This window comes from Patagioenas fasciata, chromosome 16, assembly GCF_037038585.1.
Source record: "Patagioenas fasciata isolate bPatFas1 chromosome 16, bPatFas1.hap1, whole genome shotgun sequence".
NCBI classification, from domain to species: Eukaryota; Metazoa; Chordata; class Aves; order Columbiformes; family Columbidae; genus Patagioenas; species Patagioenas fasciata.
This window is the reverse complement of record NC_092535.1, coordinates 391,532-419,402: the sequence shown is the minus strand read 5'-3', so window position 1 is coordinate 419,402 and position 27,871 is coordinate 391,532. Positions and strand designations below refer to the sequence as shown.

The 27,871-nt window shown below is 43.1% G+C and overlaps 1 protein-coding gene and 1 long non-coding RNA gene across 7 annotated transcripts in view; one reads left to right on the top strand and one right to left on the bottom strand.

Moving 5' to 3' along the window:
• NCOA3 (nuclear receptor coactivator 3) overlaps positions 1-24,849 on the bottom strand; it is a 61,601-nt gene extending 36,752 nt beyond the window's left edge. For 4 of the 6 annotated variants that reach the window (XM_065849642.2, XM_065849650.2, XM_065849651.2 and 1 more), the window contains exon 1: positions 24,704-24,849. The gene's annotated coding sequence lies outside the window, so the exon portion shown is untranslated. Of the gene's footprint in view, positions 1-7,290; positions 7,459-24,280; positions 24,604-24,703 lie in introns of those variants that run through there. The other 2 variants (XM_065849648.2, XM_065849646.2) reach the window with 2 other exon arrangements.
• Positions 218-27,842, top strand: LOC136108117 (uncharacterized). The gene is made up of 5 exons (XR_011741538.1): positions 218-464; positions 7,235-7,343; positions 20,403-20,497; positions 24,041-24,405; positions 25,641-27,842. It is a non-coding gene; the product is annotated as an uncharacterized lncRNA (long non-coding RNA).
• Positions 27,843-27,871: the final 29 nt, after the last annotated feature.

Genomic DNA, 27,871 nt, shown 5'->3' with positions numbered 1-27,871 from the left:
TGCTCTTGGCAGGGGGAAGGCGTTCCGGCTGCTCTTGGCAAGGAGAAGGCGTTCCAGCAGAGCGGCCGCAGGGTCAAAAGTTTACCGTGGTTTCAATTTCACCTTTCCGCAGCCAATGGGAGCGCGGCGGCTCCAGACAGAACCGCGGGCGGCAGCGCGGCCCTTAACTCCTTGCGGCCCGGCCGGGGGCGCAGGCGGCGCAGAACGGGCCCGGTGCCGGCACCGGCCGGGGGCGCAGGCGGCGCAGAACGGGCCCGGTGCCGGCACCGGCCGGGGGCGCAGGCGGCGCAGAACGGGCCCTGCCCGCCCCCGCTCTTCGGGCAGCGCCCAGCAGCAAGTTGGGCGTTTCTTTCAGCACGGAAGTCCCCGGGGAAGAGAAGCGGTGCAGAGGCAGCTCGCCAGCGAGTCAGAAGATAACAGCCGCAGAAGAGGGTCCCCTTACCCCCATCTTACTTGAAAACCGGGTCAGTAATCTAAGGGGTAGGACTGATACTAGGCAGTATCAAAGCAGTGCTCAACTACGGAGCTGTGACAGCAGTGAGATTGTGCTGGCAAACAGGAAAGCCTGACCTTGCAGAAGGGGAGGGAGGGAGAAAAGCAGCACGGAATGGTCAGAAAGGACTCGAAAGGCACAGGCTGGAGCTGCGGTGATTCGCTTTGCTTCTTGTCGAACAAGGAACTGGCAGTGCCCTGGCCTCAGGCTGGGTAGCCCAAGGAGCGCTGCTGCACAGTGGCCAGGCCCACAGCACCATTAATAATACTGTGCTGTGAGATGGTGATGTCAAAACAAGTGATCCTGCATCTCCTCCAAGGGCAGGCAGTGAAGTTGTGGCTCTTGGTACAAAAATAATCACTGATTCAACCCCTCACAGTGTTGCACAGGAAAACAAGTAATACCTAGCCCCAGAAATAGAAAATCTGGACATGAGATATTTGTAACAGATTTTCTATGCCAAAGCAAGACAAAGACAAGACACATCTTGGTCTCCACTTACTTTAAGGTTACAGAACTGAGGAAGCACAGAGTTGCTCCAGTGTGTGCCTCCACGTGTATTCATGGTTCCAGGTTCTGTCATCTCCTACTCGGTAGTTCTGGTTTAAAACTCCAGTGCAGAGAGTTGCAGCACAAGCTTTCCAGAGTCAAAATGCCATCACTAGCACCGCAGTTTCACCTCAGGGACTACGACTCAGTGAATGGGTCCATTGTGGAGTGTCCCAAAGTCTGTGCTGGGACCAGTGTTATTCTGTGGGATACTGATGGAAATGCTGATGACAGCAAACAGTGAATGACACAATCTCGGACTGTGTTTCAGCATCCACTTGATCTTGGAAAGTCAGTGTCAACTACACTTAAGGGCAGAGAGCAGCACATTTGTCACCTCTCTTCACTGGCCTTGCAGACTACAGGGAAAGAGGACTAACGCACTTTACGTGGAGATGTGGATGAAGAGTTCTGTTTGGTGTGATAACAGACAATATGATACGAGGCGGCATGAAGAGAAGGGTATAAAGCATGTAGTTAAGGCAAATTCAGTAGCAAAAGAACATGAGGGTATGTTCGAGGCAGCAGAAAGGGGCAGGGTTACGCAGAGATATTTAAATGCATGATGAGCAGCTCTGACTTGGTACCAAGTAGAATAGCGAGTCATTGCATACATTTGCAAGGTAAACACAATGGAATTAAACCATGACAAGAATCTGAATACAGTTGTAAAGAGGTAAAATGAGTAAATACGCTATCAACATAGAAACAGGTTTATGCCAAAGATGCCAGTTAAAGCAGAATTCAGTTTTCCAAAGCCCCAAGCCAACCAGATGGCAGATTGTTCAAGATAACACACATGGCAACCTAAGGGAAAAAAACATTAGTCAGGTGGCAGCTATTACTGATTCTCCAGAAATATGCCATTTAAAAATTGGTAAGTTATCTACCTCAGAACCTTAAAGGCTTTCTCAGCACTTTGTAATGATGAAAGATGTTCTGGTCTCAGCCCTCTGTATTGGTCCCAAGAAAGGATAAAGACAGATATTCTTACAAACAGCTATGCCAGCCAAAAATACCGCCAACAATCTTTGTTTTGTAACTCGATTCACAAAATAGGTTTGGGCAAGAAGATAATCACGCAAAACTCTTAAAACCTGTTTCGGGAATAGTCAACCACTTAATTTAAGAGTAGCCAAAGCAAAACCATCTCCAGCTGGTGGGCAAAGCCAAACAGTGATTTCTCGAACAGGCACAGGTAGATTCCTTTCTCCATCTATGCAAACAGGCATAGCAGCTTAATAGCACTCCTATGAGGGTGACTTTAATGCCTTGAGAGCTGCTAACAAAAGGTGCAGTAAGTGATTAAAATACATCAAGTCAAAGTTAAAGACAATGTGAGAGTCTCAACTGATTGAGATCATGCCCTGCTACCAAGCTTTCCTACTGCAGTTCAAAAATGGTAACATATCACTGAAAATCCTATCAAATAACACTGTGTTTTCATAGTTTAGCTAGGCTACAATACAGTTTTGCCAATAGTAATTTAAGACTTAATTACATATATAAAAAGCTATTTCCTTCTCAGTAAAAAGAGCAGTTTGCTTTTGTTGTTTTACCTTTTCTAAATACCATGTCATTTTAGAAAAATTCTGTTAAATGGAGATATCATAAATAAATTCCCGTTTTATAAGATGGCCTCATTTTAAAAGAAAATGGATGCTATAAAATTTTACACCAAGTCAGCATGTTCCCAAGAAGCTCTTCTGTGTGTTCTGAATTTGATTACTACACGCCAAGGTCACTTCCTGCGTGATGCCGACGCTGCAGCCGCCAGCACCGCGCGCTGAGCACCACACGCCGAGCACCGCGGCCGGGGGATGGGAGGAGGCACGAGCCACTTCTGTCTCCAAAAATACACCAACCGCGGAACCAGCACCACGGAACCAGCCTATTAAATAAAGTTCAGTCTGTATCATTACATTTTCAAGCAAAAGAGTCACAACGATGCGCCAGCACAGCTGCAAAAAATGAATAATTCTGAGGACCCTCTGCTAAACTTTACACAATTCCCTTTAAAATGTACCTTTTTTTTTAACTATGTTTTATTATTCAGCTCATGAAGCTAATAGGAGACTGCCCTTGGATAACAGCATGTCTCGGTCCTACTGAGACTGGAAGGCTCCACCCGAATCCACACCGTGTCCTGTTCTGCAGCCGTTTAGGAAAACCAGATTTCAGGAAAGCATGCAGGCTCCTTCCAGCAGGCTACAGCATGCATTTCTTCCCGTTTCTGAAGACTATACCTACTGTTTACAAAACCAACTGGAAATCAGCTGTGCTCACCTGTAATTTTAAAGGTATTTTTTAAGTTATTTCAGAAACATGCCACATTTGCATTATGCATGAAGCCAAACAGATGTAGTTTTTCCATTCCCGGACACAGTTAAAGCTTACAGGCCGTGGAAATAAGACTCATACCAAACAAAAGGTAGTATTATTTTTCTGCATTTTATGTGTACAAATAGAGATTCTACAATGTGGAGTACTGAATGAGGGAGGAGGAAGAGATTGCTGAAACATTTAAAAACCACAAAGCAACAGACATTTCCACAAGGGCATGTGTTGGTCTCGGAAAGGGGCCCCAGTGACTTTATTTCTGAACACAGAGGCACACACTCACTCAATTTCATATACTTCCTCTTTGAAACAGCCTTGATACACCCAACATTGCAACTAATGTTTCAAACTAGGCTAAAATCAGGAGAATCTACTGAATGAAACTTAGTTTTGACAAACCCATGCACTAAAACCAAGAGAACATTGCTGGTTTGGGGCAGGCGTCTTTGTCTGGAATAGAAAATACGCTAAGGCACGTCATTACCTATGCAGGCACCGCCACATCTGGGGTTAAGGATGCCTAAGATTTTCCATCCCAGAGGCCTGTTCTAATTCCTGAACTGCTGTCTCTCACACACCCCTCAGAACTACTCTTTGTGGAACACTTGCGTGAAGTCGCTCCAGACACTGTAACACAGACTGGAGAATTCAGTTGAACAAAACACAACCTTTTATTCAGTCCAAGAAGTTCAAGCTTTAGAAGAGAAATTCATGAAATGTCTGAAGATGCTAAACTCGACCTTGCTGCTCCACTGAAGGTATCTGTCCAGACAGTAAGTGCCTTTCAAGGCTTTGGACATGCTCAGTTTTGTTTTAAACCACTTGCCTCAAGTGTTCTGTGTAAGCAAGCGAGCTCTGTCGCTGCACGGCTGCTCCGCGCTGACAGGACGGAACACGCCTTACCGCCGTGCTATGGAGACCGAGAGCAGCTTCCCTGCAAACCTGCCCGCCACAGAGCAGCCAAGCGCCCGCAGCGTCGCCATCAGGGACACGTGTCCCGGTCACGCCGCCCCACCACGCACAGCAGCAGCAGCAGGGCAGGGGCTTTGCAGGGGTCCCCCCGGCGCCTGCCCCCATTCCAGATCCGTTTCTGGAGCAGTAGTGCGGGAAGGCAGAGCGCACACTCAGCCCAGCGACCAGGCTGTGGGGCTGCAGATGACAACCTTGCTGGCAAACACACCACGAATTTCCTTATGGCAAGTTATACTACTTTTCCATATGCTTTTTAAAGGCATACCAAAAGTTACACTGAGAATACTAAGGTTTTGACGTCATTCCAAAAACCTAATAGTGTTGTTAACTCTGACTCAACACTTCTTCCATTAACCCTTGTTGTGCATACTTAATTAAGCACGTTGCTGTGTAATTGCTTATTAGACTCTATGTGGGAGTGGCACCCACCAGCTCACAGAGAAGACCACCAGGTCCTTACGTCTGTGGTATCTTCTCCAAAGTGCTTTACTATTTCACTCCCTATGCAGTGAGATCATGGGCTCATAACGGGAAAGCTGGGTCCATCAAGGACCCGCATCCTGACCCGGCCTTTGCCCGGCACGAGTACGTTGGAGTTTCAGTGACATTGGACTTAGGAGACGGGGGTTACCTGTGAAAAGTGAACACCACTGGTGTTTCATTTCAACAGATCTCACACCAAGCTCCCCAAGATTCCTGCAGCAGGCAGAAAAGCGGTTTTGCTCACGGAAGTTTTTAAACAACTGCACTTCTCAAACACTGATGTTTTCTGCACAACCCTTCAAAGTGACACTACCATCATTAGCACAGAAATTCCAAGTAATTTTCAGAAGATTTTCAGCCATTCTGGTAGTACAAGAGGTCAGTGACTGCCAAAACCAGAAGGAGGGATCACATCCTTCCCCTTCAACTGCCAAAAACATTTGTCATGTTTAATTTCAGATCCAGTTGCTTCCTTGTTTGTAGATAAATGGCTAAGTATTTGTGTAGTCTCACAACATTAGGAGGCCATTCTATGTATTTTTATATAGTGCATGGGAGGAATCGCCACAGTAGAGCTGTTGAGGTGGTTTTTATTACCTTTTCTTACGTGCACCGTATCTTTAGTTCCCGTACAAGCAGACCAAGTTCCATTCAAGAACACGTGGAGCTGGGGAGCCGTGGTTTGGGCATTTGTCAGCCAGTGAGACCACCAAGATGCATCCACCACAGTTTAAACGACTCACGTTCTCGTCTACCAGACGTCCAGGTCATTTTGCAGTTTAATTCAAAGTTTAACTTGATGACAAGCTGTACAGTTAGTGTTCAGCCACACCTCTGCCCTGGGAGGATTTTGTATTAGCATCTGGTAAGCATATCAAACACGGTAACTAAGTGATTAGCACCAGTCCTGCACTGATGTTGTGAGCTGGAGTGTATCAGCTATAGTGCGTAGCTGATCCAACGTGCTTTCCTGCCAGGAGCAGCACGCCGCGCTTGGCCGGCTCAGTGACCTGTTACAGCACCTCACACCTAACGGCACTCCTAGAAGAAAGGGAACTCCTGCTTGGGCACACTGCAGTCACAACGTTATATTCTTGGGCCCTGTCAAAATTTTTAGGAGAAAAGTTACTAATATTGTCTCTAGGCATGGCATAACTTTGATATTTTCTTTTTAAAGCCCACTAAGCATTTTAGTGTGCCTAACAGTCCATTAAAAGTGAAGCAAGCTACAAAACCTTACTTACACTTGAGCTTTCGTCACTCAGAAGTTGACTTTGTTAGATTCTCATACAGATGAAGCCTATAAATAACGGCATATACACAATAATAGGATAAACACAGCACACCATTGAGGGAACACCAGAAAAGAGCACACAAAACTTAAGTCTGATGTCATTAATTGTGTCTTACAGAACAAAAATGCTGTGATTTAGTTTTGTTCACTTGCAAGTAGGTTTATGACAGACAATATGCTTAAACAAGTGTCTCCATCCAGTCAAAAGTCATTTATCCCTTCTCTCCACTACATATTACTTAACTCAGTGTGTCATCTGCATGCAAATCATTGCTGAGGAGCAGTAACACTTTAACAAGCACAGCTATCTGAAACAGAGCACAGTCTTCACTGCGCTTAGAAGACATCGGTCGCCAAAGGTTTTCCTTCCACTGCCTCCATTTCTCTGTAGCCTTCCCTCACTGTAACCAAGCCAGCTCACCTGAATTTTGTTCCAGGGCACCTGCTGAACTGCAGAGCAAAGAGGCTGATTTTATCACAAGAGATTATTCTGAAGGAGGTGCTTCCTTACCAGAGATCAAAATCCCACTGAGTGGAACGTCCAGACAAGTTATCGGTTTCACCGCTCCCCAGCAGGAACGGAGCTTGACACGTTCACCTGTTGAGTTCTGAAGGCTACATCGGTCAGCCCAGAAGCCAAAAACACCCAACCGAACAAAAAGAAAACGCAGCAGTGATTAGCGCAGATCTGCTCTGTGCCCAAAGCAGCCTCACGCAAGAAATCCCATTTCATCACCAATGTTTCAAAGAACAATTCTGAGCAAAACATTAACATAATCGGTTACTTCAGAAAGAAGAAAACTCTGGTAGAGAATTAAAACTGAAGGCAGATACGTGCACAAAAGGATGCTGCCACTCCATCTCACAACTTCTAAGAGCAACGTGCTTTAACAGACCAAGTATACCCTAACAGTTTATTGGAATTAGATACTATCACGCATACGGAGGCCGGGTCATACCAGGCATTCCCTCAAGTTTAAGGCAAGTGGAGGAGAGCAAACCGCATACAACATGGAACATAAGAAGATACCTTTATTTTTCTAAAGGAATTGAAATGCTTTTCTGCTTTTTCCTAACCCTCTAAATATCGATGTTTTCTCTAGATCAATTCTCCTAAATCCAAGCAGTCCTGGACAGCTGAGTCGAAGGGAAGACTCACCCAGCACGGTGTTCTGTCCGCGGGAGGAGCCGTGGGTCCCCTAGGATGGAGAGGTAAGCGCATCCACGTCCCGCAGCAAGCTCAGGCTTCCCGGCCCACAGCGTGGAACTTCCTGGTTCTAACGGACCAAGCCCCGCAGCAGCTGGGTTTCTCTGCTATGTAAGTCTCTTTTTGAACCCATGAAAATTACCACAGCTCCAATATTCTGTGGCAGTCAGTTCTGCAGTTAAGCTCTACACTATGTGAATATATCACGTTTTTATTTTTAACTCTGCCATCTGATAACAAGGAGGAAGAGAATAAATGAAATGACTGAAGAGGAAAACACTTTCTTCCTGTTGATTTTCCACGACACTGGTGGTTATTTTGTATAGATCTGCCTTGTACGCTCCAAAGGCTGAGAAGTGCTGGCAAATTCTGTTTTTCATAGAAAATGTTAGCTTTGATCTTTAAAAAAATACAGAGCAAGATAAACTCTTTTTGATATGGCATAGACCAGAATTAGTGAAAGGAAGGCACAACACGACTGTATGCTGGTACAGTACTTTCAGTTTTGTATTCTTTTTCTTCACTGACAACTCTCGACACTCTGCTTTTTGAACACGACTTAGGCTGGTCTGTCATTCTGACAGAGTAATTCATTCAGTTGTGGTTTGTTTTGGGTTTGTTTGTTTGTTTGTTTAACTGAGTGAAAGAAAATTGGGCAAAAATCCACTGGTTACAGCAGGTCTGCTTCTCCCTTCACTACATCACCAGGCATCAGGACAAAAGCATCACACGAATAAAGATGTCTCCCAAATCAAGTGCTAGGGATGCACACAGCGACTCGCCCACTTAAATCACATCACCACCATTGCTTCTTCAATGACCAGCCTGACCCTGACTGTAATTATTGGCAGTAGTTACCAATTCTTATTCTTGTCCTCTAAGAATGTAAAGATCAAAGGTAAGCAAGTCACTATCAAGAACTACTGCCAGAACAAGAACTATTAGAGAGGGGTGTTTCCTTTAAGAGTTTAACAAATCTTCATACAATAAGCTTAGCATAATAGTTTTAGTCAAGATAGTCTTATGTCTACAAAGAAATCAGCAAACATAACAGATAAGTTAATAAATGAATTTACAATAAGCAAAATAAAGATCTATGTAAAACCAAGTTCAAAGAACACTAGAAACTTCCATATGGCTGTAGAAATGAACTCCGTTTAGTAAAGTATCTGATCTGTATTATTCAATATATTCATCAATGATTTGGACGAGGGAACAGAGTGCACTATCAGCAAGTTTGCTGACACCGGAAGCTGTGCTGCCATCAGAGACCTGGGCAGGCTGGAGAGTTGGGCGGGGAGAAATTGAATGAAATAGAACAAGGGCAAGTGTAGAGTCTTGAATTTGGGCAGGAACAACCCCAGGTTCCAGTGTAAGTTGGGGAATGACCTATTAGAGAGCAATGGAGGGGAAAGGGACCTGGGGGTCCTGGGGACAGCAGGGTGAGCATGAGCCAGCACTGGCCCTTGTGGCCAGGAAGGCCAATGGTACCTGGGGTGGGTTAGAAGGGGGTGGTCAGTAGGTCAGAGAGGTTCTCCTGCCCCTCTGCTCTGCCCTGGGGAGACCACACCTGGAATATTGTGTCCAGTTGTGGCCCCTCAGTCCCAGAAGGACAGGGAACTGCTGGAGAGAGTCCAGCGCAGCCACCAAGATGCTGAAGGGAGTGGAGCATCTCCCGTGTGAGGAAAGGCTGAGGGAGCTGGGGCTCTGGAGCTGGAGAAGAGGAGACTGAGGGGGGACTCATTCATGGGGATCAATATGGAAAGGGGCAGTGTCAGGAGGATGGAGCCAGGCTCTTCTGGGTGACAACCAGTGACAGGACAAGGGGCAATGGGTACAAACTAGAACACAGGAGGTTCTACTCAAATACGAGAAGAAACTTCTTCCTGGTGAGGGTGTCAGAGCCTGGCCCAGGCTGCCCAGGGCGGGTTGTGGAGTCTCCTTCTGTGCAGACATTCAAACCCGCCTGGACACCTTCCTGTGGAACCTCAGCTGGGTGTTCCTGCTCCATGGGGGATTGCACTGGATGAGCTTTCCAGGTCCCTTCAACCCCTGACACTCTGGGTTCTGTGATCTGCCACACTGGCTTTATCCAAAGCCCAAGCAAACAAAAGTTTGGTTTAGGCTTTGACAGGAAACACATTTTAGTTGCCTTATTTTTTCAGCAATGTATTTTGCATTTAGGAAATAAAACAAAACACTAAGAAGTCTCAGTAAGACTTAAAATCCCATCTCCAAGCTTGAACTTTCTATCAAATTTGTAAAGTAACATTCAGATTAGATATCCAAAATGTAAACAAAGCAATGACAGCAGCTTTATTTCACAATACACAGTTTATTTCAATACTTTTAATCAGTGAGAAACAAACTAAACAATACACAATTCACAATACAATCCCTATAAAAGCTGGAAAAGATATTAAGGTTCATGTCAAGTTCAACGTGCTCTATTTTTAACTTTAGCCAAGTCCCTTCTCATTAGCAGTAACTTAATATTGAAGAAAGGATTAAGAGCAGCTAGGTTAGTCTGATACAGAAATTTATTCATGGATGTAAAACCTGAATTTTTAGCCCAGTATAATTCAGTTAAAGTTACTTAGACCTAGCCAACTAATGGAATCTCCCATTGTCACAATATACCAAATCAAGGTGTACAAATTGCTTTAGAAAGTAGTAATTAATTGCTTGCAATAATTTTTTCATACTCATTTTGTGCTTCATAAGCAAAATTTAATCCCAAAATTTAAAAAAAAAAAAAATCCAATTCTGGACTCCCCCTTTGCCATATATCACAGGAAAATGCGGTCCTCACATCCACGTGTTCAACACTAACAGAACAATTCCTTTCGAAAACCTTTCCACTAGTGAAATGTAGAAGATTGCTTTAAGACCTGCTGAGGATACTTTTTAAAGCATTTCACAAGATCAAACCAACGCAACAATCTCATGATTGACTTACTAGGAAAAAGCAGAGTTTACATAACAGTGTGCTGAAAGACAGACAACGCCTTTGAAACAAGGCCAGTACTTCTGCATTTCAGGGGTGCTAACAAATGGAAGAGGTAGGAGCACCTGCGTGTTTTTCAGAGATAACAGACTGGTTTGGAGCACTCCGAACGTGTGACCACCCCGTCCCATGACGGATGGCCTTCTTTGGAGGCCAGACCTCCTTCAAGAAGTCTGGGCATTAAAACTGCCTGTTTATCCTGGAGACAGCGCAGGCAGGGACCATGAGACACTGATATGCCTGCAGCACTGAAATCTTTCAGGGGACTGCCAGCAAAACAGTGACGAGTGGCCATCTCCAAGTTATTTTACTGCATGTATGCATTAGCCTTCTCTGAGAGGATTAAACTAACTTCTACCAATTCCGACATCAGTAACAACTGCTCTGTCATGGTACATTGTAACTAATATGGAACTTAACATTTCCAAGATGACAGTAAGATCTCTGTAGCTAGAGCAATAGAAAACCGTTGTGGAAAACTTTTGCCTGGAAGCGGTTTAGTCACATCTGGATATATGGCAGCAAAACCAAGATAAACAAATTACCCCAAGTGGAAAGCAACCCAAATGTCTTAATTCTAGAAGCTGTATTTACTGCTTATCTAAAATTATTAAAGTACTTAAGTATCCTTTGTTTTATCTGACTCCCGATCTGCGCTTTGTCCCGTTTCTCTAGGTTTTTGACAGAGAGATAGGATCTCGGACTGTGAGTGCTGAGTGCACGGACTGTAGCAGATTCAAGATAATGCCACATTCTAGCAGACTTCGGCAAGAAATTATTCTTGCACTTAGAATGAGGAAAGAGCTGCTAAGATAGCTGCCAATGAAGAAAATTAAGTTGATTATAAGGCGGGTAAAGAGCTTCACGATGTAGGCTTGTTCCAGACCTGCTTCAAAAACAGTGCCAGTGGTACGATTTTTTGGGAAAACCAGCTGTCTGGACCAACCGAGTCCACCTGGTGCATCCTCTCGTAAGAGTTCATAAAGTTTTAATATCAAAGCTGCTTCATCTGTTCTGCAAAACATGTTTACGATATTGTTTTACGTAACAAATCTTAATGCAAATTCCTCCCGCTATGAAATGCCAGCTATAAACTAACTGCTGGTGGCCCATCTTGTATGAAGAACTTAAGCAATTGCTTAATTGTGCTTCATGCCCCCTCAGGTTCTTGAAAGTAATCTTGAAATGCATGAGCACCTCCTACGCAAGTGTACAGAGCAAAGTCAGAGCCGCTTCTGAAATCCCCAGTTTGAAGGCGAGGCCTTTAATTTAGCACGAATATGCTAAAAATGCTACCTTAATATAGTAGGCAAGTTAAAGCAAGCCGCTTTCAGCTGGGTTCTCCCGTGGTGCCTTGTGGGCGGGGGTTTGTTTCGCTGCAGACTCACCCATAGCCCTGGCCGGATCCTCGTTCAGCCGATGGAGCTGAAGTCTCTCCAGGGCTGTTACTTATCTCTTTCCACTGCTGGTACTATGGAGCCAGGGTGGCACTGGAAGAGAAACGTTCCCTTTCATGCACAGGTTTTCTTGTTGGCAGAGTGGGGGGTTTTGTTCTTGTTTCTAACAATAACAGTATATTAAAATATTTTCTAATTGAATCAATCTGTGGTGAAGTGCCTCACTAACTTTATTTGGGGAGGAAGAAAAGCCTGGAAGATTTCAAGTTTTTTATTATTCCAGAAAAAAAAAAAAAAAACAAACACAAAAAAACCCCAAGTCTAGACTGGATTGGAATTACTAAACAGCAAGGCTTCGTAATAGAAAAGTGTTCAGGGGAGTATGACTATAGGAAAGTATCCAACCTTTTGTGCAAAGTATTACATTAGAAAGTTGAAACAGCCTTGCTACTGCACAGGAAAACAATTCTGAAGTGGCTGAGGCAACTGGGGTACTTAAACTTGAGTCTGTTTTGGCTATAGCCAGTAGGGATACTGGGGACAAAACATCACCACTGTCTAGGATCTTAGCTCACCTGCTCTTGACAGAAGCTATCAGCTAGCTGCATCCTCAAATCTGTAACAGCTGTGGAAGATCAGACTGCTTCTCTCATGAACTACTGGACAGTTCTTAAACTGAATAATGTATCCTAAAATACCATGAAAAACACAGGTGCGAGGCTGACACACTCAGCTGGTTCACTTTTGGAAAGTCCTCTTAAATGCACATAAAGCAAAATACAAATCTGATTTTTCTCTTAAGCATATAATGATATCTGCTCTACAATGGTTTGTTTTAATGAAATGTGCATGAGTATGCCTTAGGTAGCTTTGAAGTTACCTTCTACTGTAGCCAAGATGTTGCACTCAGCAAGAATTTAGTTTCCAATCTGGATCCACTTAGCCCAGAGCTCAGCACAGGCGCCCAGCCCCGTGCCTCTGCAAGACAGTTTATTTTGTAGACAGGGAAGTGCCTGTATACACCACTACTTCCTATCATCTGCAAGTGACTTGTGTATCATGCCCTGGAAACCTCTGTTTTGTGGCAGAGGCGAAAGTTCTTCTCTTGCTATGGCCTCACACTACAGCACTAGTATTTTCATGCTATTGTGTGTGTTAAAACTTGAACAGACTTCTTACTTTGGAGAAAAACATACAGATACTTAATATGCATGCCTCTTAAAGACCAACCTTAATAAGGCAGAGGTTTTTCTTAACTCCCTTTACCAATAGTTTGAATGTACGAGTTTTTTTTCACCTCTTACTATGGCCTAGGCTTGTTTTACGGAGGGTGGAAGTAGACTGGATTACTAACTGGATATCCTTAGCTCTTACGTTTTCATTCACTCCTTAAATATATGTATATCCTGTTAATCTAGAAGTACCAGCAGCACTCCAAGGATGGAGCTCCTCGAGTTCTGTGGACAGCTACTATTGAACCTATTTGTATAAAAACTCCACCAATCCCAACTCCCGAAGACAAAACTTAAGTCATATTCAAAGACAGACATCTCCAAATCCAGTTGTAGAGAATGGCACAAAATAGATCACGCTGTAGGAAGTTACTCCTGGCCCACGGCTCCAGAGATGTTAACAGAATGTTCTGGGGGCCGCTCTGTAAAGTACCTCTTAGCAGGAGATATATGAATCATGCACTTGGGAAGTAACAATATTCCCCAAACATATAAACTAATCAGAATTTAAAAAACAACAGGTGTGGGGCAAGACCAGATAATACATGTTTTTGAGAGGCAGCTGGAAGAATCCAATCTGTTCAGCCTAGAAAGCAAAAGGAGGGATTAAATTGCCTTCTGAATACATTTGGTTCTCAAAACAAAAGCTTACACTTTGTAAAGGAGGTTTGAGATATAGCCAGCCATAATATCAACTGCTGTATCTAATGGCTGCTTTTGTTGCTATCATACTACTAGTTTAGTCTGTGAGGTGATGCGAGAGGAAAAGCAAGTTTAAATCCCAAAAGGAAAACCAACCAACAAGCCACATAAAACATGGTAGCTTTTTACTAAGTCAGGTAACTATCCAAACCAAGGAAACAGCACTTTGTCATTCGAATGATGTTTCAGTCCAGTGGATTCAATTTTATGCATGTAGTGCAGTAGAGCCTCTTGTAACGTTAGACATAAGATCAGCTTCAGGAACAACCTCTTTTCCAGCCCTCCCTCTGAATCACTGTGCATTAGACTGAAAATGCTGCTAAGTGCCTTTGACGTTGTCCAACTATACCCACAAGGATTTAGATGCGAGAATGAACCTGGATGTCTCATAAAACAAGCCCTTAAGTATAAGCAGCTCTGAATTCTCAACTCGGCCTAAGTCTTCACCATTTTGTTTACATTTTCACCAGCGTAGGTGGTAGTTTCTGCACCATAAACTTTAGGCTTGATCATCATGTTCTATTCAAGTTCTTCAGCTTCTACAAGTTCTATTTTGGGGTGGGTTTGTTTTGCTTTTAAGATCATTTTCACATCATTTAAACTGGATTGCTTAGGATTTACTTTTCAACTAAGATCCACCCCACAACAATTCTAAGAGTCTTCAAATATCTGACGGATGGATATACACAGTAATTAAAGAGAACGTCCTCTCCCCCAACCCAGAAATAAAATACTGCTTTGCATCCCTATTGTTGCTCTCTCAAAGCAGAATGATCATTTCCTGAATTGTTCGGTGCATTTTGCTTAAGCAGCAAGCACTCCAGGCTACAACTGATGAGTGACCTTGAGACAGCTCTTAGAAGGCGGTTGCCATAGTAACACCACCACAAATGTGGTACATCCTCAGCTGACACCACCAATCTGGTGTAACAGATCCATAATAAGACCATCCACCCTGTATGAGCGTCTCAATGTTTAAGGAGAAGATTACTAGGTTTGGGTTTTTTTAATATTGCAAAAGCCTCTTGTGCTGTGGTAGACAGTGGGTACTCTGTACGAATACAAATCCACACAGTGCAAGAATTCAATAAAGCACCCTAAAATGGTGCACTACTGAAACTTAAAGCTACTCCGTGTGCTACTCCTGAGAGCAGTCCTTGGTCCAGGAAGAGTCTACTGAAGAAACCCTGCAATAGCACATAACTTAGAAAGTTTGTTGTCTTTTCTGCTGTGGCCAACTTAATGCAAATGGAAAATGCAAGCACAATAGATTATTTTTGCATGCCAGAATATTCTCAGGCTCACCTATGCAACCTCATCACCTTGAATAAGCTTTCCAACCAACCTGGCGCTACAGAAGTGTCGCCCCAGAGGATTTTTCTCTACATAGCATGCTACTAGTTCTTTTGAGCTCTGAAAGAGGAAGAAAAGGGTGAATCATTACTGAAATGTCAATTAAAATAAAACACCTAGAACGGAAGAATGTTAGTTAACAGAAATGTTCAGTAGAATCATTTCTGTTTAAAGACAAAGGATTAATGAACAGATTAAGATAGTTAATTGTAACACCTTAGCAGTCAGACATTAAAGTTCACTTTAAAATGCAGTTTCAAGACCCGTATTTTTCTTAAACTCAAACCATCAGAAAAGGCCAATCAAGTTGCATAATTTGTTGATGTTCAAGAGATCCTATGACAGGTAAAACACTTGTGTATTCTTATTAGAAATAAAAGTTAGGACTGTTCTGCCTCTGATAAAATCACTTCACGGGTTTGCCCTTATCATAAAGGAAAACATTTGCTGAACTTCCATAGCGATGGAATCAGTGTGTCAGCCAGGAGTTAACTCCAGTTACAAGTGAAGTCATACACTTTAAAACAGGCTTTTCTACACTCCAATCTAAAGAGTTTGGTCCATAGTTAATTCAGTCAATCAAATTTCTGCCCTGAAACCTGGTCAAAGGGCTCCTGCATCCATAACTATAACCTAATCCATAACTATAACCTAAAGGCAGACGGAAAACAGGAAAAAGCTTCCCAGGCAATACTAAGCAGACATTTAGCAGGGCCCTACCTCCCCTCCCCCAACTATTAATATTTTGGCAACTGTGTGTTATAGTGCAATTATGAATCAAAAGGGTTCAGTTGTGCTGCTTTCAGAGGCCTCGAAACACTGCCACCTTGGCTCAATAAAGTAGTGTTTGAGATGGATGATCCTGTCAGTTACTGTCACTTGCCACTCTTCCCTCTTCTGTCCCTTTTGTGAAGTTGCAGGCAGCTATATTCTCAACTGGCCCCTGTTCTATCAGCCTGTGTACAGGTACTGACAGATTCTTTTTGAACAAGTGTTCATATAAACACTGAATATATTTCTATTTAGCAATAGTTTCCTACAGTAATCATACTTTTATCAGAGTAAAATCATTTGTCTTCAGCTTTGCAGGTACTTGTTTATTTTGGCCTAGGTGTACAGGTTAACTCTGGAAACTATCTAGACCTAGACGTGAAAGGCACTCTTGGTATAAAATAAGACACAGCTGTACACAACACTTGTTCTGTAATGCTCTCCCCTTTTGCTTTTGTCTACATACCAAAAAAATGTTCAGATGAACAAAAATTAACCTTGATTTTGTAGAAGTGAAAGCTAGAACTGAAGTGACACTACAGATTATTAAGACCAATTCTATAGATGCTGCCAAGTATGTCAATCTACTCCACGAGTTCATTTAGAAATGTATCACCAGCTGTTAAAGATCTTCGCTGTCCTCAGCCTAGAAACGGTGAAGTCTCTTACAACCCATGAAGGACCACTAATTACAACAGCACAGGAGAAAAACGAGAAAATCAACAGTTTTTATAACAAAACCTAATATATTCTAATCCTACAGTCCTGTAAAAAAATCCTTCAGCCCTAGACCTGATCTTCTGAGTCTCTACAGAAGGTAACTATTTGATAGATTAATTCTACCCCAAAATAGAATTACTGCAGCATTCACCCCTTTCAGTAGGTTATTCTGCTCAGAAATATATATATGTGCTACACTAGCAACAAATACACATTAAATGTTTGCATGTTTCTCAACATCAGTTTTCAGAACAGCACTCAATATACCTACATAATCCCTATTGCCTCAAGTGAAATTAGTTTTCCAATGCAGATATAACAGGTAAGGAAGTACCAGTAATAATATGTAATGAGTAACTCCACCAACTCCAACTTCAGGGCAGACAAGGGGTGATGGATCTCTCCTACGCCCAGGTACCACTTGAGTCTCTTCTATAACGCGGTTGTTTCAGGAACAGAGTCTTACAAGAACTCCAGCCAGTCAGTATCTTTATACAACCGTGACTGCTCCAGTCCCAGCCCACCCGTTCCCCTGCGCTACTACTGGTGTTCGTGCAACTACGAGTAAGCTGACGGCCACAAGTTGTCTGAGTGGTTTGGGGTTCAGGTTTTTTGTTGGTGTGAAAGAGGGAATGGACAATTTTGAACTACATCTGCTTGCTGATTGCAATGGCCTCAGCTGCAGAGCAGGGGAAGAGAGATAACAGAAAGGAAGCACAACAGCCCTAACTTGGCTTGAGAGCTTCGGGAGCATGACCACACTGCCCTGGAAAGAGCATTCCAGGGAATGCCTTTAAAGGGCTCTGGGTTTATATTTTCAATTAATACTGGAAAGAAGTCAGTTTGTTGTGACATTGCTTGCTTCTTGCACAATATACCACCTTAGCTCCCACCTCAGCATTTAAGCAAAAAACACATCTCAACCTATTACATAAAGGATTCTTTAGGCCCTAACCCAAAAGAGCATAAGTCAACAATAAATACCAGTAGTGACAGAAAGACAAGGCACATCCAAACTAGAGAGTCTTCCAGATCTTAGAGAAAGGTCAGGGAGTCTTTTGGTAAACAAGAAGAACTTAAACAGAAAAGACCTTCAAGGTAGACAAAGGGGGTTGAACCTGTAGATCCCTTCAGTTTGATTTTCAGCAATGTATCTGAAGCTACAGTAATTTTATAAATAGGTTTTAAAATTAACTGTTCTATAAAAGAATATGATTAGAATAGGGTATGTTTCCTAATGTCTTTCTTCCTTCAGTATTTCAAAGATACGACAATTAAGATTTCTAGTTTAGCAATCAGCTACGAGGTCACATAGAAAGAGGCAGATGACCCCACGCCTCAAGACTGCCTCAGATAAGAAAGAAAGAAGCGTAACTGTAGTAGGCAATTCCCTTCTGAGAGGGACGGACGGCCCGACCTGCAGAGCTGACCCTCATCGTAGGGAAGGGTGCAGTCTATCTGGAGCCCAGATCAGGGACATCACCAGGCTGCCCAGGGGAGTTGTGGAGTCTCCTTCTCTGCAGACATTCAAACCCGCCTGGACACCTTCCTGTGGAACCTCAGCTGGGTGTTCCTGCTCCATGGGGGATTGCACTGGGTGAGCTTTCCAGGTCCCTTCAACCCCTGACATCCTGGGATTCTGTAACATACAGTCCTTATTGGAAATGTTAGTCTAGAATTAGTATCGGAAGCAATAAAAGATGGATTGCCACCCAGCAGTGATCACCTAGTAACAGTAATGGTTAACACAAACTGTAAAACAAGAAATTGAAGCCCAGATGAATAGAATCAATAGCTGATATCTAGCATGGAAGTGGTTTGTGCACGTTCTTACAAGTGGGAACTTTTTTTCTTGACATTTCATTTTCAGGAAGCATTTGCTCACCAAGTTGCTTGAAGTTTCAGTCAGAACGAGACTTCTAACTGAAATTCCAGCAATATAAGCATGCCTGCATGTTATTAAAGGAAATAGTGGAAAATTTTGAAGGCTGACATCCAGAACGTCTGCGGTTCCTTTTCATATTTCTCTCTTCTTGCAAAGCAGTTATTAAACCAGAACTTCAATTTTTTATTTTTCTGTGAAGCCTGGAACTTTCCACTGCTTTAAAAGGCTTTTAAAAAGCCTGGTCACATGTGCAGCTCAAACCACCTTACACTTCTGCATAGATGGAATCTTTAGTTTAAGCAAAAGTTTCATAGATATAAAGCTGTGGTAAGACATGGGAGGAAGGAAAAAACTTTGCTCATATACCAAAACCATTGCTGGGCCAATCTGGAATATTATCATACTATATATTAATCTCTTGATAGACATTGTTTGAGGTCCAGCTACAGACAGATAGGTAAGAGAAGGTGAAACAGTTCAGAATAAAGCTGCCCTGTAGCTGTATGTTTGAACAGAAAATTTTAGGAAAAGTTTATCCAAGTAGCCTACATTAGCTGCTACCTACATACACGCATGCAGTAGCAAAAAGCAGGCAGCGCAGAAGCGTGCCTGTTCCTGAGACTCACCAGCCTCCACAGACTGTGATGAACACAGCTTGGGTATTTGGCAAAACCAGCAGCATTAAGATGTTAACGACTCCATACAGCGATCAGTGAGGTGTTAGAATTACAATTTGAGTGCACTAGGCAAAATCAGGACTCTAGAAAAACAAGAGTTTAAAATCTCCATGTTGCTTTTAAAAGAATTGGGGAGGGTTGGTTTGTTTTTTAAATTTCCACAAACTCCTCCTCAGGGACTTGATTTTTCATAACTTAATATTATGAAAGCCTAAAAGGGACAGCACAGTTCATATTTAATGCATTACCTGAAAGCACTGAGTTAAAGTTATGATATAGCCAACATATTTAACATAAAGCTTTCATCGTGAAGAAAAGCCACTAATAATCACATCAAAAAGTTTCACTTAAGCATTATGACAGATCCTTTGCCTTAAAGCTCTTACATTCCCTCTTCATTAGGTAAAGACAACAAGCATTTGATACTACTTAAATTGTTTGTAAAAGCATACTGTATGATTGGAAGAAAGAAATATTTTTCCTTTAAAGTTCAAAATTGCCTGTTAATGAGCATAGAGAAGGAAGGACATTCAGCACATCTATGATCATAACAAGGTGATCTCTTACTTCCAAGAAAACATTACTTTAATACAGCATCGCATGATCTCATCACAGCTATACCTGCCACTTGGTTCAGTAACAGGAAGAGAGATGCTTCCCTAGACACAGCACGGTGACACTGAAGTCCTGCCTAGCTGGTGAGCAACTACAAAGATAAATGAGTGTTCTAAGATACTTGGAAGGAGTTCAATAAATGAATTAACAGTTTTGGTACAGTTGCTTTAGGAAAAATAATGTACTGCATTACAGTTCGGTTGCACGCACGACTCAGACAAACACTGGCACTGAAACATTAACATTAAATGAACTGGGTAAGCTTTCAAGAAAGTCTTTGACTATTGTTTTGAACACACAAGCTGATCTGCTTTAGCCTACACTGGTAGACTGAAAGCAACAGGCAAACACCTAATCTGCCAGTTGTTTCTTCAAAGACAACTGGCACATAGTCTTTAGACAACAGATTTTGGCTTGCTTTTTTCTAGTCCAGGTGGTTCCCTTAGCATAATTTTTTTCTTCCCTTTCCCACATTCACTAATTGCTCTTCTGCATGTATTTCTAACTGTAGTTAAACCCACTCTGAAGACGGCATTAGAAAGGATTTCTATTAGAAACAATTTAAGAAGTAACTGTATTTGCTGAAAGGAACACAGTCCATTCTTAATTCTTCAATAGTTGTAGTGTAATTCAAAAACATGTTTGCATGGCCTAATGATAAAATACTCCAGAAAAACAAAATACTTCTACCATTTGTATTTACAGAGAGAAAGCTACTGGAATCACAAAACACAGTGTATCTGCTTCTATGCCACCTCACCTAAAGTTCACAAGAAAAATCATACAGCCCTGTGGACATTGTAAGTAAACAAAGCAAATCCCAAATAGCAAGTTTCATCCATACATTAAATAGCCTCTAAGATCAGGGAGATGAAAGGTACTTCTGCTCTATCGAGTCCCTCTCCTACCACTGCCAAGGGGGTTAAAAAGGAAAATAAAAGGTTATAGGCTACAGCTACCCAAGAGAAATGCATTACATCAACAACATCTTTAGCCATGCAACCCGTTTCAGTGTTGTCTTTGATAAGGTAGACAACTGATTTTCTCACTTCCATGCAGCAGAGAACAGGAGGAAAGAAAAAAATCTTCATAACTCAGAAGTCACATACAGAATATTCCATGCAACTGTATATACAAACCTACCTTGAAAATGTGCCTCTAAAAGGTCTTCTGGGTACACCTGTGATACTAGATTAGCTCATTCCATGGCTCTGACACATCTTGACATGCACAGAAGTGTGGAAACAGTAAAGCGCCCAGGCTTTGTGACACAATCTCACGCTCAGCCCAGGCTAACGCAGGTGCTAGTCGTTACAGCCAGCAGTAAAGCAGTTAGATTGTTCTGGAGCCTCTCTCTTCTCCCACTTTCAGGTGCACCTGATAAATCAGGGCAAAACTGCCATGTAGTTTAGCCACATGTGTAACAACTTTGATGAAAAATTGATTGCCCTGACCTAACAATCACAACATTTTCTGGAGAACTTTTACAGCATTTTCAGATTTCTAGAACAATATTGTCCATAAGATGCAGCTGGTTTTAGACTTCAAGTCATGCTACTACCCATGTTTGCAATCTTCACTTGATAGTAAGAAACCCTTTAAAATAAAATTTCTAATAGGGCAATGATTCATAACCTAACAAAGAACGTTTGACCAACAGTTTAACTACACCTGACCTGAACAGGCTCACATTTGACAATGAAGGTGACAAAGTGTGGGGGGCGGGGACAACCAAATAAAAAAAAAGGGGGGGGGGGGGGGAAGGAAAAAGAAAACCAAACCAAAACACAACCACCTACTCCCCCCAACCCCCAAAGCACACTAAATCAGGGAACACTTCAATGTAGGTAGATACCTGCAGAGCTGACCTTATGACCTCCGTTCTTCCAGCACACTGCAAAAGCAGCCCCAGCCTCAGCAGTAGGCAACTCACCCCGCACCCTGAGCTCACCATCAGCTGGAACAAGCCTGACCTTCCCGGTTCTAAGCAAAATGAGCAGTAAAACCAATGGTGGCCCCTTGCTCCCTTGTCCCTTTCATTTAAATAGCATGCTATCTTAAGCAATTACCTTTTTCTGACTTTTGTATGATGTCAGAAATAGGGCTGGCCCTAGACAGCATGAAAGAAAAATCTATATCTATACCCAAAAGCATAAAAACCTCACCAACAATAATTCCACACACTGCACACAAAAGACTAAAAATCCCACATGATACTGAGTTTGGAGTCAAGTTTATTTCGTTCCACTTCAAAGCCAATCAGCTTACTGATAACCTATTGTCAACTAAAAAGTCACCAGTTAAAAGTATTATTAAAGTAATAGGGTCCATCTGAAGCATATGTCCCATTGACATGGGGTAAAAAAGGATTTGATGCACTTTCTCTTAACTAAATGCAGCATCTAAACTCAGAGTGGAAATATATTCCACTGCAGATTTAAATCAGTAGCAGTTGGATTCTTTCACAACTGCCTCTTCTGTAACATGCTGCATTTAGATACCTCGATAGACCATGACAGAGAAAAGGCGCACAGGCATGCTGCCCCAGCATTCAGGTTTAGGTATTCTTCACCACCCTCTCACATCCTTGGCATAGAGAATGCTTTTCCTCTCCTCCCCTTCACCTCCATTTTTCAGTATTAAACAAGTTGGAAGAATATTTAAGACATTTCTAAATACTCATAATCAAAAAGGTTCCACGAACATAACGCCGAATATCCTGTATCATACAGTCATTCAAGACCACCTCTTCGAGGGAGGCTCATTTAAATGCAGGAGTTGAAGCAACCTCCAGTGTCAGATTGTAGTGTCCAATATCATTTTACATGCTACCAATGGCTTGATTTTGCAGACATATATAATCGAGACACCCTTTCCTTCTCAGGGTTCTTAGCAAACAAGCAAACCCAAAAACACACACACCACCCTTTTCTATACAACTGTAGCATAGAAATTAATCTTGAAGGTTTTCCCCATGATTTCTTATCCATTATTAATGAAAAAAAGCCCACGATCAAAAGATAATGTTCTATTGTAAAATAGATTTCCTTCTCCTTCCTACTCTGCATTTTGTCTCAACTATACATTAGTCTCAGTGATACTATGCAAAAAATTGATAAGCAGACAATGCAAACTTCCAAGTCAATAAATCAAAGGCAGGATGAACAGGGGTTTCAAATAAAGAATAAGAAACCACTACCAAAAAACACACTAATCCAAAACGCACACAACTCACATGCTAAAAAGCAGACTGGAAACAGCACACTGTCATCATGGAAGGTGCTTAAAGCCAGGCTGAATATTTGGTTTATTCTGTCTGCTAGCACTTCCCTATCCCCCAACTTCCAGCTTAATATCACAGCAGCAAATGCATTAATATTAATAAAAAATAGTAGTAGCAGTTCAGTGAAATTCTGAAAAATATTCAGTTAAACAGCCCATTAAAAAACTGCTATCAGTAAATACAATTACCATGTGTTACCATGCCCAGTCTAGGTGAAAAAAAAAAAAAAGGGAAGAAAAAAACACGCACACACACAAAAAAATAACACACACACACACCCAACCCACAATTTTGTCTGCTTCCGCTAAAGCCAAGCTGTTGTGCTGGGGCTTTCACTCAGGTTCTACTTGTCACTATCAAGCTATCTTGTATTTATATTTAGAACACACACACACACCTTTGTCTCACGTGTAGCAGCTCATCATAAGTCGGAAATATTTCACAGGAAAATATTTGTTTTTACAATAGTGATCATAGATTTTAAGCTTATTTTAAGTGTCTGGTTTAACTGTGTTGTAGATATTATATAGCTAGACATTATTGCCTCTTGCACTTCTAGATTTGCTTCAATTGTGTCCTGCTTTTCCAGATAGAATTTGACACAATTTCTGTTAACTTTTAAATAAACGACTTAGAGGCAGAATCAGATTTTTTTTTTCTTAACAGGTTAAAGAGGAAGGAGATGTTGCCTCAGTAAAAGAGACCGATTTAAAACTGTGTCCACTGGATGAGCTGACAAAGTGGGAAAGCTGCTCTTGTGAAAGAAAACCTGTGTTTAAGAGTAGGAGCAGAAACCACAAACAGAACCAACTTTAAAACAAAACAAAGAGGACTCTGGGAAATATGTCAACCTCAGACAACATTCCCATCCATATTCACCCCATTTATACCCCAGAATCGTTAACACCTACAGTGGTTTGTGACCTCAGGAAAAAAAAAATAATCTCATCTCCATCCCTTGACAGCACAGTTACATTGCAGTTACAATGCTGAAATGGATAAGAGGGATGGAAATCAACCTTTTATTTGCAGTATTTCTCATCCTTTTCCTTATTACCAGAGAGAAGTCACCTCTGAAACTTACCGAGACTACAGAAGGATCAGAGGGAGAACGCAGATAACGCGGTTTTTGGAACCAACTCACTGTCAGGCAGACCCAGATGAATAGCAGACGGGGCCATTCCAGCCCACGGATTTCACCCCACGCCCCAGGCTGAGAACCAGCGGGTCAGGCGGTTCCGCACAGACCCAGAGCGACCCCCGGCCCCGCTGCTGCGGGAGGAACCTCCACCCAACTCACCCCGCTCGATGTGCACCACACAGCCACACGGGAAGGCTCCAGCTGCACACGCCGGTGCCCGCCACCGCCTCAGGAATGCCCCTTCTAACTGCGCTCAGCGCTGAAGTTACGGCGGCCAGGACGAGGTAAAGGCGTTTACACACTGCCCTGGGAACCCCTCAACCCAGCCCCAGGATTCCTCCTCACACACAGCCCTCTGCGCTCCCCTTCCTCCCCGCCTCAGGGACACACATCCATATTGGGGAGGGGGGCGAGAGGGAGAGAAGAGCCGCCCCTCAGGGCCAGCCCCGAGCTGCTCCCTCACCGGCGAGGGGCTGCCCGCCCTCTTCGCAGCCCAGTCCCACCCCGGCGCCAGGAGCAGGGCAACAAGACGAGAACTCTCCTCCCTCCATTCCTTACTCCCTCCCTCCAAACCCCACTCACCTGGGAAAGGAGCCAAAGCTCAGCTCCGTCTCCCCGCACTCAGCCTCTCGCCGCCATCTTCCTCCCTGCCCAGATTTAAATAGGAACAGCCTCCCCGAGCGGAGCCGCCGGGCGGCGCGGGGCACTGTGGGACCTGTAGTGCGGCCCCGCGCGGGCGCTCACGGGACCCGCCCCTCCCGCGCGGAGCATCACGGTACTCGTGGTACCGCCTGGGCCCCGCGGGTCTCAGACCACCGCTCCCAGCGGCCCCTGCGGCCTCTGCCCAACCGGAGCGGCGAGCGGTCCCGCCCGGGCCGGCCCCGCGGGTCGCAGTCCGCACGGGGCCCGAAGGAGGCCGGGCGGGCGGCCCGCGGGTCGCAGTCCGCACCGCGCCCGAAGGAGGCCGGGCAGCCGCCCCGTGGGTCGCAGTCCGCGCGGGGCCCGAAGGAGGCCGGGCGGCCGCCCCGCGGGTCGCAGTCCGCACCGGGCCCGAAGGAGGCCGGGCGGGCGGCCCGCGGGTCGCAGTCCGCACCGCGCCCGAAGGAGGCCGGGCAGCCGCCCCGCGGGAGCCCCTGTGCCGGGAGCCCCTGTGCCGGGCGCCCGCAGCGCCCCGGCCACGCCGCTCCTGCAGGCCCGGCGGTTGGAGGCCAGGCTGTACCGAGCACTGCGGCTGTGACCGGTGCCCGGGCCCACGACAAGACCGTATTGAATAAAGAGCGTTTTGTAGGCACAAAGGTTTAAAATAGAAGGTATTAGCCCTGCACACAGCACTCAACCACCGCACAGAGGTGAAACTTCCAGCTAAATAACGGTTGTGGGATATTCACTGCACCAAACTCCTTTTTTTCCATTTCAATACATAAAAAAACCCCAGAACACTGAAGTGTGTGTTTAATACAACACAGACAGGTTGGGACAGAAGTTGAACATAAATGGCTTCACTTACTCTCTACTTCAGGTATGTACCAAAGATGGTTTTCACACAAACTCGGAGCAGCAGTTCGCCTGCCAGCTGCACAAAGCCCAGCAGCCTGTGAAGGACGGGGAATCACGGACATAACCTTCCTGCACCACGGTTCCATCGCATAAATGCTATCTTTCTAAACTTTTTTAGAACAAGTATTTAAAACTTCGCAGACTAAAACAGTATGTGGGGAACAATGCTATATATCAGTCCTAGGTACTCATAAAGCATCCATATAAAAATGTTATTTTTATTTTGAAAATTTATGAAGTATGAAATAATGAAAATGCATGGACTTAAGTCCTGCCGAGCTATTCATACAGACCTCATTACAGGATCATGGCCATAATGAGTATTCAAGATGGACAGATCAGTGAAGTGAGTACACCTTCCAATAAATCCCAAACAAAAAAAATACATCAAAGTAGTGCTGGGCGCCTATGAGCAAGTTATTGGTACAATATGAGCCTCCAGCTACCTCTGAAATGAGCACTGCAAACCAAAAGAATCCAGAGATGAAGGAAATTCAAATACATCACATTCTGGAAAAAAGCGCTGCACCTTAGATTTTTCCTAACAGTTATGCTATACAAGAACTTATCAGTTATAAGTGTCTGTCTGTACTTATGAACTCAAATTTAACCAACGGGCAGAGACAGATTCCCTATCATATTATCACAGCAAAGAAAGAGTTCATGTTGTTGGGGTACCTGAAGAAGAATGCGGTCCTGTTGCATTTCCTGAAATTGTGAGGTCTGCTGTTTCACAATTCCACTTCCATTACAGGTAATCTTTTTCTATAAGTTATCCTCTTCTTCTACTACAAATTACAACAGAGCATTTATCAGGGCAAAACCAAAGGAGGTCTGCAGGGAGGAACAGGTTAATGAGAGGCAGCAGAAACACTGGACTTCAGTTATGCTGCATTTTGGGGTTTGTTTGTTTATTTGGGCGAACACTATGTTATTAATTTCTTCCATTTAGACTGTAATAGAATATTAATCTTCAAATTGTACTTACATTGCTTATACACAGGACTGCTACAGAACTGCCAGTGCCAATAGAGTAAAAATACTGTGCATCTTTTCTTTCCCCTTTTAACCTTTGGATTCTGTTATAGCACTTATAAACAGATCACTTCAAAGGCAGTTCTGACTTCACGTAACAAAGGATACAATTCTAAAGTGTTTTCATTTTTCATTGATAGGTGATGGTCTACAAAAATTATTAAGACCTTCCCAAATTTTTGTAGTTGTCTTAAAACTAATAATAGTAAATGTAGCTGTAGAACTGTAACATTTAACGTTTTTATCTATTTGCTCCACCTGCTGGTGCATTTTCCTTTCAAAACTGTCCTTAGAAGCCTAAATGTATTAAAAATTTGTCCAAATATGTATACAAGATACCTACTTGACTCGAAGCTGAACTTACTTAACATACTAATTAACTCCAATCTGATGCTAACGTTTTCTCAGTTCAAAAAAGGCCAATGGAAGTACAGACAGGGAAACACAACTCACAGCTCACCTTTTGGACACTACCATTCATTTTTATTGTGACAATAACCCACTCAGTCATCATTTTCCATTTTCATGAAACTTATCCAACATTGAGATAACAGCCTCAGATCTGAAAGTTACTTACAAAAATTCTATTAAATCTTTTTATAATATAATATAAATATAATTATTAAATCATATCCAGATAAAGTGTTCACATAAGGAGCAAAATAATACCTTCATAGACATAAAACCCTTGAGTCAGACTAAAATAAATTACTATGTACAGGTTAAGAAGGAAAGAACAAAGCCTTGAGGTTATACTTGGTGAAAACATTCACTGCAATATTGTTCGAGCACCTCTCTTGAACAACTGAGTAGACTCAGAAGTTCAAGACACCTCAGTTATAAACCACAGGAAAAAAACAGCTGAGGAAAAAAAATCTGCCACATGTGACTGTGAGTATGAAATACTAGCTCTTTAAAAATATTTGGAAGTCTTGTCTTATTTCAAAAGGCCTAAGGTTATAGTACAGATTAATTAGCTACTCTTCTGCCCCCGGCTCTGCCTCATACAAGGCCGTACAATCCACTGCAAAAATCCAACAGGCAGCCCAGCGTTTTTGCCAAGGCACACAATTTGCACTTTACTAAAAATTACTCTCACCTTTCTAGTGAAAGAAGGTCAGTCACGTCCTGTCAGAATTTGCCGTCTTTCTAAATCTG